Source organism: Bidens hawaiensis, unplaced genomic scaffold (genome assembly GCF_021521415.1).
Source record: "Bidens hawaiensis isolate Kalapana, Puna unplaced genomic scaffold, B.hawaiensis_p1.1 tig00005851_1, whole genome shotgun sequence".
Lineage (NCBI taxonomy): Eukaryota > Viridiplantae > Streptophyta > Magnoliopsida > Asterales > Asteraceae > Bidens > Bidens hawaiensis.
This window is the reverse complement of record NW_027491385.1, coordinates 76,860-88,889: the sequence shown is the minus strand read 5'-3', so window position 1 is coordinate 88,889 and position 12,030 is coordinate 76,860. Positions and strand designations below refer to the sequence as shown.

The 12,030-nt window shown below is 32.4% G+C and overlaps 1 pseudogene across 1 annotated transcript; it reads left to right on the top strand.

The window, feature by feature from the left end:
* Positions 1-5,735: 5,735 nt before the first annotated feature.
* On the top strand, positions 5,736-7,601 carry LOC143630830 (peroxidase 16-like; annotated as a pseudogene). The gene is made up of 4 exons (XR_013153244.1): positions 5,736-5,965; positions 6,068-6,259; positions 6,841-7,006; positions 7,092-7,601. The product of XR_013153244.1 is annotated as a peroxidase 16-like (transcript).
* The last annotated feature ends 4,429 nt before the right edge of the window (positions 7,602-12,030 follow it).

Sequence of the window (12,030 nt, the reverse complement as noted above, 5' to 3'; positions counted from 1 at the left end):
CCTCAACACTCTTTTGAGAAAAAGTATTAATATTTTATTTAAAAATATTAAAACTAGCTGCTTCTTTTTTTTTTTGAAAGGCATAGATAAAATGAAGCTACTAAATACACATAATAACTATAGTAATTATAATTTGCATTAATTTAACCATCATTTTTGGTTCGTTGCCGGTCCCATATAAGGAATTGGCTGTTGACGGTCCTAACTTTTAATGTATTTGTTTCTAACGGTCCGTGACTAAAAGAATCTTAAGGCTATTACTTGCAAGTCGTCGGAAAAACGATTTTGACGGGAAAATTCACATTTGAACACCACCAGCTGACTCACGACCAACCAACCATCATCATTTGAGTACCACCAATCGATTTCGATAATGATTCTAACGTTCTGGCGACCTCAATAATTGGTGTTTTTAATAGAAAAAGGTTCCTAAAGGTTCGAGCTAAGATTACAAAGATGTTTGGGATGAAAATGTTAAGTTTTTTGGAAAAAGAAATATGAGTTTCCGGAAACATTTTTCCGGTGACCTGCAACTAATGCCGTTAGGATTCTGTTAGGCGTGGACTATTAAGAACAGACACAGACCTGTTAAAAGTTGGGACCGTTAATAGCCAATTCGTTAGTCAAGATCGGCCACAACCAAAAAATGATAGCTGAGATTAATAAAAACCATTACACCTTATAATTCTCAACATTTTTTAAACTAATAAAATTACTCTACAATATGTTTCTCACATTAGACTGTTTGTATTTTATACTAACACTTCACAACCAACCCAAAATCACATAATGTATTTCAAAATTTGAGCAACTTAATCTATTAACAATTTGTTGGTGGTAAAATAATGACTAACATAAAATTCGTCTAATCAACTTCTAGGTTACAGGCAACTAACAACAAATTCTATATTTTTTTCTTGAACAAATCAACCAAACGACCTCAAAATCACAAAATAAACAAAGCTACCAACTGTAGTCGATTAGCAAGCATCAAATATGGCAGCGGCTATTTTTTTGGTTAGCAGCAAAGGAGATATGAAGTAAACTATGGATGAGCTCGGTACCATACCGGTACCGGTATCGAAAATCCCGATCCCGAAAATCGCAAATTTTTGGTACCGGTACCGAAATGTTCGGTTCAGTACCGGTACCAATACGGTACCGGTATTTAAGGTAAAATTCGGGAAATACCGGTACCGTACCGGCCCCGAAAACTCAAAACCTTGGTACTGATTCGTTACCGGTGGTACCAAATCGGTACTGATTTCAGTGTCGGTACCGGACCCATTTTTGCTCATCCCTAAGTAAACCTAGATGCCAGAGAAATACAACCTTTTTTTTTCGGATGGGCTTATGGGCCAGACCCAAAAAAGTAAATAAAAGGCCATGTAGGTTGAACTAGAGGTAAAAACAATCCGAATCTAAAGTCGGACCTGAAAAAAAAATCTGAAACTATTTTTTTTAATACCAAGGTTTTTTCTACCCGTCCCTATCTGTAGGGTACGGATAGGGTATGCATTTCAGTACCAAAACCCGTACTTGGAACCGGGCCTGATTTGTACCCGGTAATACCCGAAAACCGGAACCGGTTCCATACCTGGGGCCGGGGTTTTCCAATACCCGAGACCGGGTATTTCAAATATTGATCTATACTCAAAATTATACAAAAAATATCTGAAAATTACCACAAAAATACCCTAAAAAAGTGTAGATAACTCATTATATATCCGAAAAATACTTGAAAAAACCTGAATTGTGCGGAAATAGGGTATTCAAATTCCCGATTCTATACCCGACCCGAACCCGGTGCATAGGTTGTAGACAATACAAGGACTCGAACCCGACCCGGGTATTGCCAATACCTGATTTCCCAATACCCGTTCATACCCGAACATAGTTTCATATCCGGAACCGGGTATTAGAAAAACCCGATTTATGCACCTCTAGGCTGGACTCAAACCCAAAGGTGAACATATGAACCGGTTGATTATGAAACGCTGGGTTGATATCGATTTGATTATGAAACTGGTTTGGGCTTAAAAACCGATGGTATATATAAATTGCTATTGATACTATTTTATTAATTAATATATAAAAACGCCACAAGTACTTTATGGTATCAAGATGTGTGGATTGTGGAATATGATGAATAGTCCATAAATCCATTATGAATGATAAATCGTTTTCTTTTTTTATATGTTTTGTGTATACTATGTACTTGTTATGCTAGCATGATGAAGTTACTGAAACAATATAATCAATGAGAGATTGGTATAAAAAAAGAATGCATAATTTAAACATCTTTTATTGAGTAAACTCCTCTTGTTTTCATGCCAGTTGTTATGATCTATGATCATTGAATTCATATATATGCAAAAAAAAAAAAAAAAAAAAAAAACTATGTTGGAATCTTGTACTAGATGATGGATTGAGAAAACTTACATTGAATTCATTCTTTTGATTCTTTATGTGAACAATCACAAGCAAAGTTTTTGTTTTGAATCATAGTTTACTTCTATTTGATCATTGAATTCATATATAAAATCTCTCATAGAGCAAACTTTTGTCTTGAATCGCATTTACATGTACTATACTGTCAATGGTCACTCGGGGGGACCATTCTATGTCACTATCCAGGAGATATTTGTGGGTACGATTTGGGGGTCCACGCCGTTATCTATCTATTTCACCACCACTTTTGTCTTTATATGGGCAAATGCAGTTGTTGGATTGTTATTCTCAAAATTTAGTTCTATTTGAACATTGAGTTCATATAATCATTCATAGAGCTAAGTATACGTTCAATGTTTCAAGTAAATGATATGGTTCATCAAATTGACAGATCTACAATGTGAGAGAGACCTTTATCTACAAGACTACAACCCATACTATATCAAGCCCAAATAAGTTGCAAGCCCATACTAACTAACATATAATTAATGTTAAATAGAAAACTATAAAAGAAATTGTCAAATCGTCTTTTGTGTTTCAACTAATCTATCATATATTATATTTAAGTTGAAGTAATTATATTTAGTTTATGTATCAATAATTAGTTTTGTCCCGTTAGCAATTAAATTTCTTTTTATTTAATAACCCATTTCTATACTCAATCCCTCCTATGAACGGTTGCTACTACTTTTAAATTTTTAATGTTCATACTAATTATTAATTTGGTGGTTTTGGAATTGAATAAACAATTGGAACACCTGTCCGTTATTTTCATTTAAAATTCGCGGCAAGTTATCAACTTCATATTAATAACTAATCTTAATATTAAGATTTTTTTTGTTTATGCTCTATCCAAGAAATATGCGTTGAGTCACGGATCACAAAGTCACAAAGATAAAAACAAATAAACTGTTTTACACGTGATTAACACAAAAGTTTCATAAATTAGAATTTTCAACTGAAGATAAGGGGAGGTTTGTGTTCAGTGGCGAAGCTTGGAAGAAAATGCAAAAGTTCAGTGACGATAAGGGGAGGTTTGCGTTCAGTGACGATAACGCAAAAGTTCAATGGCGAAGCTTGAAAAAAAACGCCAAGGGTAACTGGACTCAATATGTATAAATAAAGTCTCGGGGTGGACGCGCTCAAAATAATGGACAAAAACGGGTAAATTTATACAATGTATGAAAATGTTCGGACGAAAACACATAAATTTTCATTGCAAGCTTTGCCCTTACTTGGGTTCAAGTCCCAAGGCGGCATAGATTAGAAATTTGCCGTTACAAAAAGTTTTATAACTGAAACTCAAATTACATAATTAATTTGCTTTTTAACAATGGTACAAACAAAGAGTCACTAATAACACACTGCTGCGAGATCAACTATCTAAACCCTAACAGTTATTTAACTCGCTTAAGTGCATTCCCGACACGTCCTCTATCTCTACTCTCTATAATTACACTAAAAATTATTACATTTTCAATTTAATAATACTTTTTAATATATAATACCTTTATTATTACCTTTTCTTTCTTATCTAATCACTCACAACCATTTTCAGTAAATATTAAAAAAATATAGAGTATAAACAGTCTTTTTTCAAATTTACTCATGAATAATAACATTTTCTTTTCCTCCACTTACAACCATTTACAACCACTCTATACAATATAAATAACTTACTCATATATAAATATCAAAGACATGCTGTGAATGCTCTAACTAATGTATAAACATTTCTATTTGCATAGAAGATCCAAAATGATCAAGGAGTACCAATCCACTAGTACTCAAGGTAATACAAATCATTGGAGAGTACCATCCACAATTAAGTTTCTAATATTATTTGAATTAGAGGATGGTTAAGTCACATTGGTTTTAAGTCAAAAAGATAGGCTTAATCTTCTCTAAGATCTCTATATCTTTGTTTAGATCTACCGGATATTATTGAAACACACCCAGCAAATTTCAATATAGAGTCGAGTTTCAAGTTTCCTATGAGAATGACCCGAGAATGTGGCCATGTAGAGTTGATTAGAGGTGTTTGTTGTCGCTAAAGAGCTTAGACGAGGTGTTGGTGATGGCCGGAGAATTAAAATGAGATGATGGGGTTAATTAGTTATTATAAAAGATTTAACTTCAAAATCCAACATATAATTCTACTACGTGTTACTTACGAGTAAACAGTGAAGATCAAAACTGTAAATTTTCATATTTAGGAATAAATTTTGTAAATTTTATACATAAATCTTTGCAATTCTCTTCTTTAAATTTTAGTTAGGGGCATACGAGCTTTGTTACTATTTTTTTCAACATTGATTAGCCTTAATGATCGATTACCTTTTGTTCTCAATATATTCTTGTTTGAATTTTATTTGTGTAATACTATATTATTATTCCACAAAATGCTTCCAACAACTATTTTTAAGTAATGATAATATGTAGCAAATTGCACATAACTAAACTTAAAATTTAAATATAAATTCGGTTCCCGTGAGTTAATTATAAATCAATGTCCAGCTATCCAAGCAAGGTCCACTCTTTCACTTTCATGACAACCATCCCAGTTTTAAAACTATATTAAAAAACACTAATACAAAGTAAAATGCTTTTTTAACACTTTGATGTATACCCACCTTTTCATAAACATTTAAGCCATCATGTGGTTCACATCAAACCAACGTCTGCCTGATTAAAACAATTTAGTCTGTCAAAATAGAAACAATAGGGCTTTTCAAATTTGAAGTGCGGTGACCTAACACACAAGAAAGTCATCGTCTAAAAAAAGTTTTCTATAACCTGTATAAATTCTACAGAATCTGTTTCAAATTTCAATATATGGCAACAAGAACATATATTTTCAAGAAATCCAAAAAAATCCATTTAAATACCCTAAATGGCTGCTAATTTTTTTTTAAAAAATGTATACTTTATAAAAATAACTATATATGTTGAACAAATTGTAGATACATGACTGCCAGTTACAAAATAAAACCACTTTGAATCCATAGATTTTTAAGCTAACTACAAAAGATATCTGCATTAAATACTCTACCTGACCCAAGTATATGTACAGATTCTGTTTGACTAAAAACAATTACTAAATAAATCACAATTTGCCATTCTAAAAAAGAAAATTTAAATCATAATTGGATAAACTTTTGCCATTGTTGAATGAGGCAATGAAGAAAAATGCACATACTCATTGGTACAAGTCAATGAACATATTGTAATTATATATATAATTTTTATAACTGTATCTATATAAGCATCTCCATCACCCTCAATCTTATAACAATTAAAACAAGAAATCAAGATGAAGAAGCAAATGCTATGTTTCTTGTTCCTCTCTTTGTTTATTTCTTCATCATATGCTCAACTTAAACTAAATTTCTATCAAAAGATTTGCCCAAATGTCGAATCGATTGTCAAAGCAGCCGTGACGAAGAAATTCCAGCAGACTTTCGTCACGGTTCCAGGCACTCTCCGCCTCTTCTTCCATGACTGTTTTGTTCGGGTGCCTCTCATTTCCCAATATGCATCCATTTCTACATTTGATTTGCAAGTAAATTATTGTATACTAATTATAATTATATGTTATGCTTATATATATATATAGGGATGTGATGTTTCGGTTCTTCTTGCAAATGCAAACGCCGAGAAGGACCATCCTGACGACATATCACTAGCTGGAGACGGATTTGACACCGTCATCAAAGCAAAAGCCGCCCTCGATAGCAATCCAAGTTGCTGGAATAAAGTTTCTTGTGCAGATATATTGGCTCTTGCCACTAGAGATGTCATTGGTTTGGTATGAGCAATCACTTATTTTCGTTTTAATATGAAATCAAATATACACCCTTATTACTTCATTAGGTCTCATAAAATTGTTATAGATATATAGAAATAGCTTTGCTAGAAAATTAAGTTGGTGGTTTGAGCCTCCAAAAATTGTGATCAATATATAGAAATAATTAAGTAGCTTAAAATCTCACTGTTCGAAACATGATTAAAGCTTGCTTGAAATCAGCTCATTTGTAAACAACTCGAGCCTGAGCCAAGACAAGCAGCTGCCTTGTTGGTTTGCTCATTTAAACTAAAGCCAAAATTTTAATTTATATAAACTACAACAAAAATTTTAAACCCACAATTTATTTTTATGCATATCAACATGTGTAAAAAGTACAAAAATTAAAAAAACTGGCTGTGAGTTTTGTAAGAGCTTTGTAGCTCGACATTTCAACTTGTTAACATAAACTAGCCTAGGCTCGGCTTGTCTATTAGCAAGATAGAAATACAAGAATTTCTTTCTTTCTTTTTTTTAATAATTAATAGCATTGTTTTGGTTATATACTTATATTAATTTACTTATTTATATGTTTAAATAAACAGTCAGGTGGACCATCATACAGTGTAGAGTTGGGAAGAAGAGATGGGAGAATTTCTACAAAGGCAAGTGTGCAGAATAATCTTCCACACCCAGATTTTAAGTTAGACCAACTTAATAACATGTTTGCAAAGCATGGCTTATCTCAAACTGATATGATTGCACTTTCAGGTATATAACATATGCGGCCTATATTTTAGGAGATTTATTCATTTAATACTTCAAAAAAATGTCTTTAATTGTCTCTTGTACATAGGTGCACATACGCTTGGGTTCTCTCATTGCGGCAAATTCTCGTCACGTATTTATTCAAAGAATGGAATAGACCCGACCCTGAACCGCCAATACGCTCTTCAGCTAAGGCAAATGTGTCCGTAAACGTGGACCCCCGGATCGCGATTAACATGGACCCCACCACCCCTCAAACATTTGACAATGCATATTTTAAAAACCTTCAACAAGGAAAGGGCTTGTTTGTCTCTGACCAAATCTTGTTCACTGACAACAGGTCAAAGCCAACGGTCAACCTATTTGCGTCTAGTAACACAGCCTTTAACCAAGCTTTCGTGACCGCGATTACCAAGCTCGGGCGAGTTGGGGTGTTGACTGGTAACCAGGGTGAGATCAGACGTGATTGCACACTCCCTAACTGAAAAGGCGAGACGACGAGAAGTCATTTCCTATCATTATTTATTTGATTCCAAATTGTAAATTTGATTTTTGAATAAGCAGCTAAAACTGGTTGCAAGCATGTTGTTTTGAAGGACAATAATGTTTGTTTGGTTTTGCACGTGTAATATTTGTTCTTGAGGTGTATATGGATCATATATTTATAAGTTATATCCTGATCTGAGTGATATTAATGCTATTTTCTTGTTCTGTAAAATTTTTATTTTAAATGGTCAAAGCTAAAGTTGACATAAGACTGATTTATCATACCCTATCTAGCACATAACAACCAGAACTAAAATGATGTTCACATTTTATTTTTTTAAAGCGGCCAACAAGATGATGTTCACATAACCCCTCATTCACATCATTTTACATCTTTTACACAGGTTCTGCTTTTGCACTAATATTTTTAACTGATTTATTTATTTAATAAGTTGTTTATATAATTAATAAAACAATAAACTATATTTATAAATATATTAATTAGTTTGTATTTTAGATTCTAATAGGGGTAAGCTTCTATACTAATAAATAGAAAAATATATTAATAAGTAATTACATTAACAAACTCTTAAATATATTTTCTTATAGTTTGTTAATATAACTATACGAATCTGTCACTAGAAAACTTTTAGCAACCTATCATACCATTATAGTCAATGGGATACAATAGTTGTCGTGATTTTGCTGGTGGGTAATCTCATTTTGTTTAACTGCTGACTGATCGAAATCACGGTGTGATGGTCGACAACCAAATTAAGCGATAAAAGTAATATCCTTCTAGGTGCTTTATAATTTGCCATAAAAGGTTATATAGAAAATAAATAAAAATTAAATTCAAACTTGACATCACTACTTAAAAAGGAATAAGATGTTTACCATCACAATGAAGATTAATTATATATATTCATTCAAAAAGTTGTGTGACTACTGTCAATTGGGAACATACAAAAATCTGTGTAGAGGGATGGACCTCGTAAATATAGAAACATCCGTGTTGCATGGTGTAGAAGGATGGACACATAAAAAATTAGGGCGTGCACGGTTTGGTTAGGTCTATTTTGGGCTAGTATCAAACCAAAAACCGAAAGCTTAGTTTTGGATTTTTGAAACGGTTCAGTTTTGATTTTTTAGGTTTTGTTTCGGTTTTCTCGGTTTTTGACATTTGATCGTCAAATTTTTAGGCCAACGAAAAATTTTGGCTGAAATAATGAATTTAATTAGGTATAAATAATTTTGCTAACTATTAACTGTTTAATTATTATATATGTAAGCAATAATATTTGAGTTGCATATTTATTAAATTCTAATAAACTACATAAAATATAAATAAAAAATGTAGAAATTTGGTTCGGTTTGGTCTTTTCGGTTTTTATTACATGCAAAACCAAAACCGAATCGTAAGTTTGATACTAAAGCATAAAATCAAATCGCTGATTTTTTATTTCGGTATCGTTTTTCGATTTAGATTTTTCGTTCTTTTCACATTCGAATTGGTTTTCTAATTTCTTGCATGCCTCTATAAAATATAAGGTCAATCTAAAGTTTTGTGAAAGTTGTCACATGATTGGTCGCCACGTACGTTTATTTAGTTTCATGGATGTAAATCGCACATGCCCCTAAGTTGTTTTTTTTGTATGTATATTTTAATCTACAGGATTAATCTTGATTGTAAGGGGCTAGCTAGTATTAACAACAGAAAAAGTAAAACATATGAATTAAATAAAGAGTTTAAAGACAAAATAATATAAATCTTTTTAAATTATATGATTAATTTATTGTTAAGAGATAATTTATAGAGTTAAGAGTTAAAGTATAGATTAACTTTATTTATTATATATTATGTATTTGAGTATTATTAATAATTAAATTCGGGATAAGAAATAAGTTAAGATTAGTATAATAGAGGTGTATAGTCATTGTATTTTGTGTATTTTTCGTTCTTTATAGTAATAATGAATAGAGTCAACAAGTTGTTTAAGTGTTTTGTTTGAGTCTGGGGCCTAATTTTTAACATACCAATTTAACCATCGTGAAAGATCAGTTAGCTAGCTTCAACAAATGGAAGAAAGACGCTTATTGACTTCTCGTGATTCGTAACAAATAATTTAGTTAATGAAAAAAGTTATTAAGAATGTCGATATATATATATATATATATATATATATATATATATATATATATACCTTTCACAATTTTTGGTTTAAGCACCCCCGAATTCGAGCAAGTGGTGCCGGAATATATTGTACAAATGCAGGCCTACCACCAACACCTAATTTTTGAAAAAAATCTACATACCTATCTCTTGATCCAGTTATGAATTCAATTATTGGATTCGGTTATGAAGAGACTTGTTTCACTACTGGTGGTATAATCGTCATTCTCATTGATATAACTCGGTTTATATAATACAAGGTGATCTTCACTGTTTTGGATAGGATCACATACTTGAAATACAAATCTAATCTACCTATACAATTAAAACAACATAACGTTCATATGGCATTTAATTAGCCACTTCACAATTGTCACTATTTTCTATTATGTTATGACCTATGACTCGTTTTCCTATTATAACCCATGACCCGTAGGCTTTACAAAATTTTGAAAAATATATTATTGTGTGATACATGTTTCAAACCCAAGACCTCATGTTTCAAACCAATTAATGTGCTTACCAACTCTATTAAAATGGTAATTGTGTTTGATTTCTTGACTTAACATATATAAATGTGATTTCTTTTCAAATATAAACCAAAATTATATTTAATTGCTAACATTTTCATAATTCACAATATGACATTGTCTTCTCATATTTCTTTAACACAACCATTTAAGATTGTTCATCGTTTCTCTCTTTATTTTAAATATAATATATTTTTATTTATTTCTTTTACAACAAAACTTTAGTCATTGTAAATTTTGTTTTTAAATATGTGACAACATTTTGTTATAAATATCATTTTTATACACACAATATTTAATATAACAATATAGGTATGAATGTTTTATTTGAAAAAAATCAAGCATTAAGATTTGGTTTTCAACTAAAAATTATAGTGCATAATATATCAAAAACTTAATAAAAAAAAGTCACAAAATGAAAATTATTATATGAAACATTTTTATTTTTGTTATATTTTTCACCCGTGCGGAACACGAGCTCTGACATAGTATTTAAGTATAACAGCTAGTGTAGCGTACCCTGCAGTCGAAACAGGAGGTTGTCGGATGTTAGACTGTCTTGGAAGTCGTCAAACAAAATCTGAGACGACCATTTTGTAAAAATGTTGGCAATTTGAGGATGCAAGGCTATGTGTAGAACTTGAGCTTGACCACTAGCCACCTTCTCACGGACAAAGTGAATGTCCATTTCAATGTGCTTCATCTGTCGGTGCTAAATAGGATTGCTGGAGATACAGCGCTGATGTTGTCACAATAAACCAGGGTAGAGTGAGTCGACGGATGTTTGAGTACAAGAAATAGTTCCATAGCCAACGGATCTTAGAAACGACATTGGCAACATCAAGATATTCGGCCTCCAATAAAACGTGAGAGAATCGGTTGGCGTTTTGACAACCAAAAGATTAGGTTATCACACTTGTAGACTCAATAAAAGGATGTGAACCGGCTCTTGTCTGGGAAACCACGATAATCGGTATTTGTATATGAGATGAGTGCGGAAACCGTCCGTGAGTTATCGTGGTATTTAGTGCTATTTTTAAGGAGATTGTCGAAATGGTGCTCACTTTTGATTTGGTGTCGACTGACGTGAGAGCCGGAGAACATGAAAGCATATCCGCTAATTCCAAAATGTCACAAGCGTATTGATGTTGTGAAAAAAATTAACGAGCCCTTTTGGTGAGTCATGGAAACAAGGGAATAGCCGAGTGAACCCAACTTTTTTGTTGCAAATTTAGCGGACAAAAGCCTCATTAATGTGTGCCGAAGAGCATTGAAATAGATGATCAACATGATTTAGGGGGGTGTTTGGGATTGCTTATTTTATCTCCTTATGACTTATAACTTAAAAGGTGTTTGGGAAAGTTAAAGGTGTGAGTGGATAAGTTATAAAGAGGTTAAACAAAGAATCCCAAACACCCCCTTTATCCACGAATAACAACAGGTATGTCTTATCAAGGCCTTGTTTTTAGATAAATGATCGCATCTACTTTGTGGAGCATGTTTAAACTGTATAGCAAATTTTTCAATAAACACATGTGATTCGATAACGAGTATCATGAAACCCTAGAGGCTGACGCATGTAAACAATCTCCATTAGATTGCCATGTAGGAATGCAATTTTTACATCCGGGTGGTGAATCGATCATGAGCGAGATGCGACAATATATAGATAAAACACATCAGATAGTTGTTGGTTTGACAACCGGGCTGAGCTTTTCTCTACAATAAATAACAACTTGCTGGGACCTCCTATCACAAACTAAACGAGCTTTATATTGCTCAAGGGCCATCAGGTCTAATTTTATTGTGAAGAATCCACATCCTACGAACAACATTCT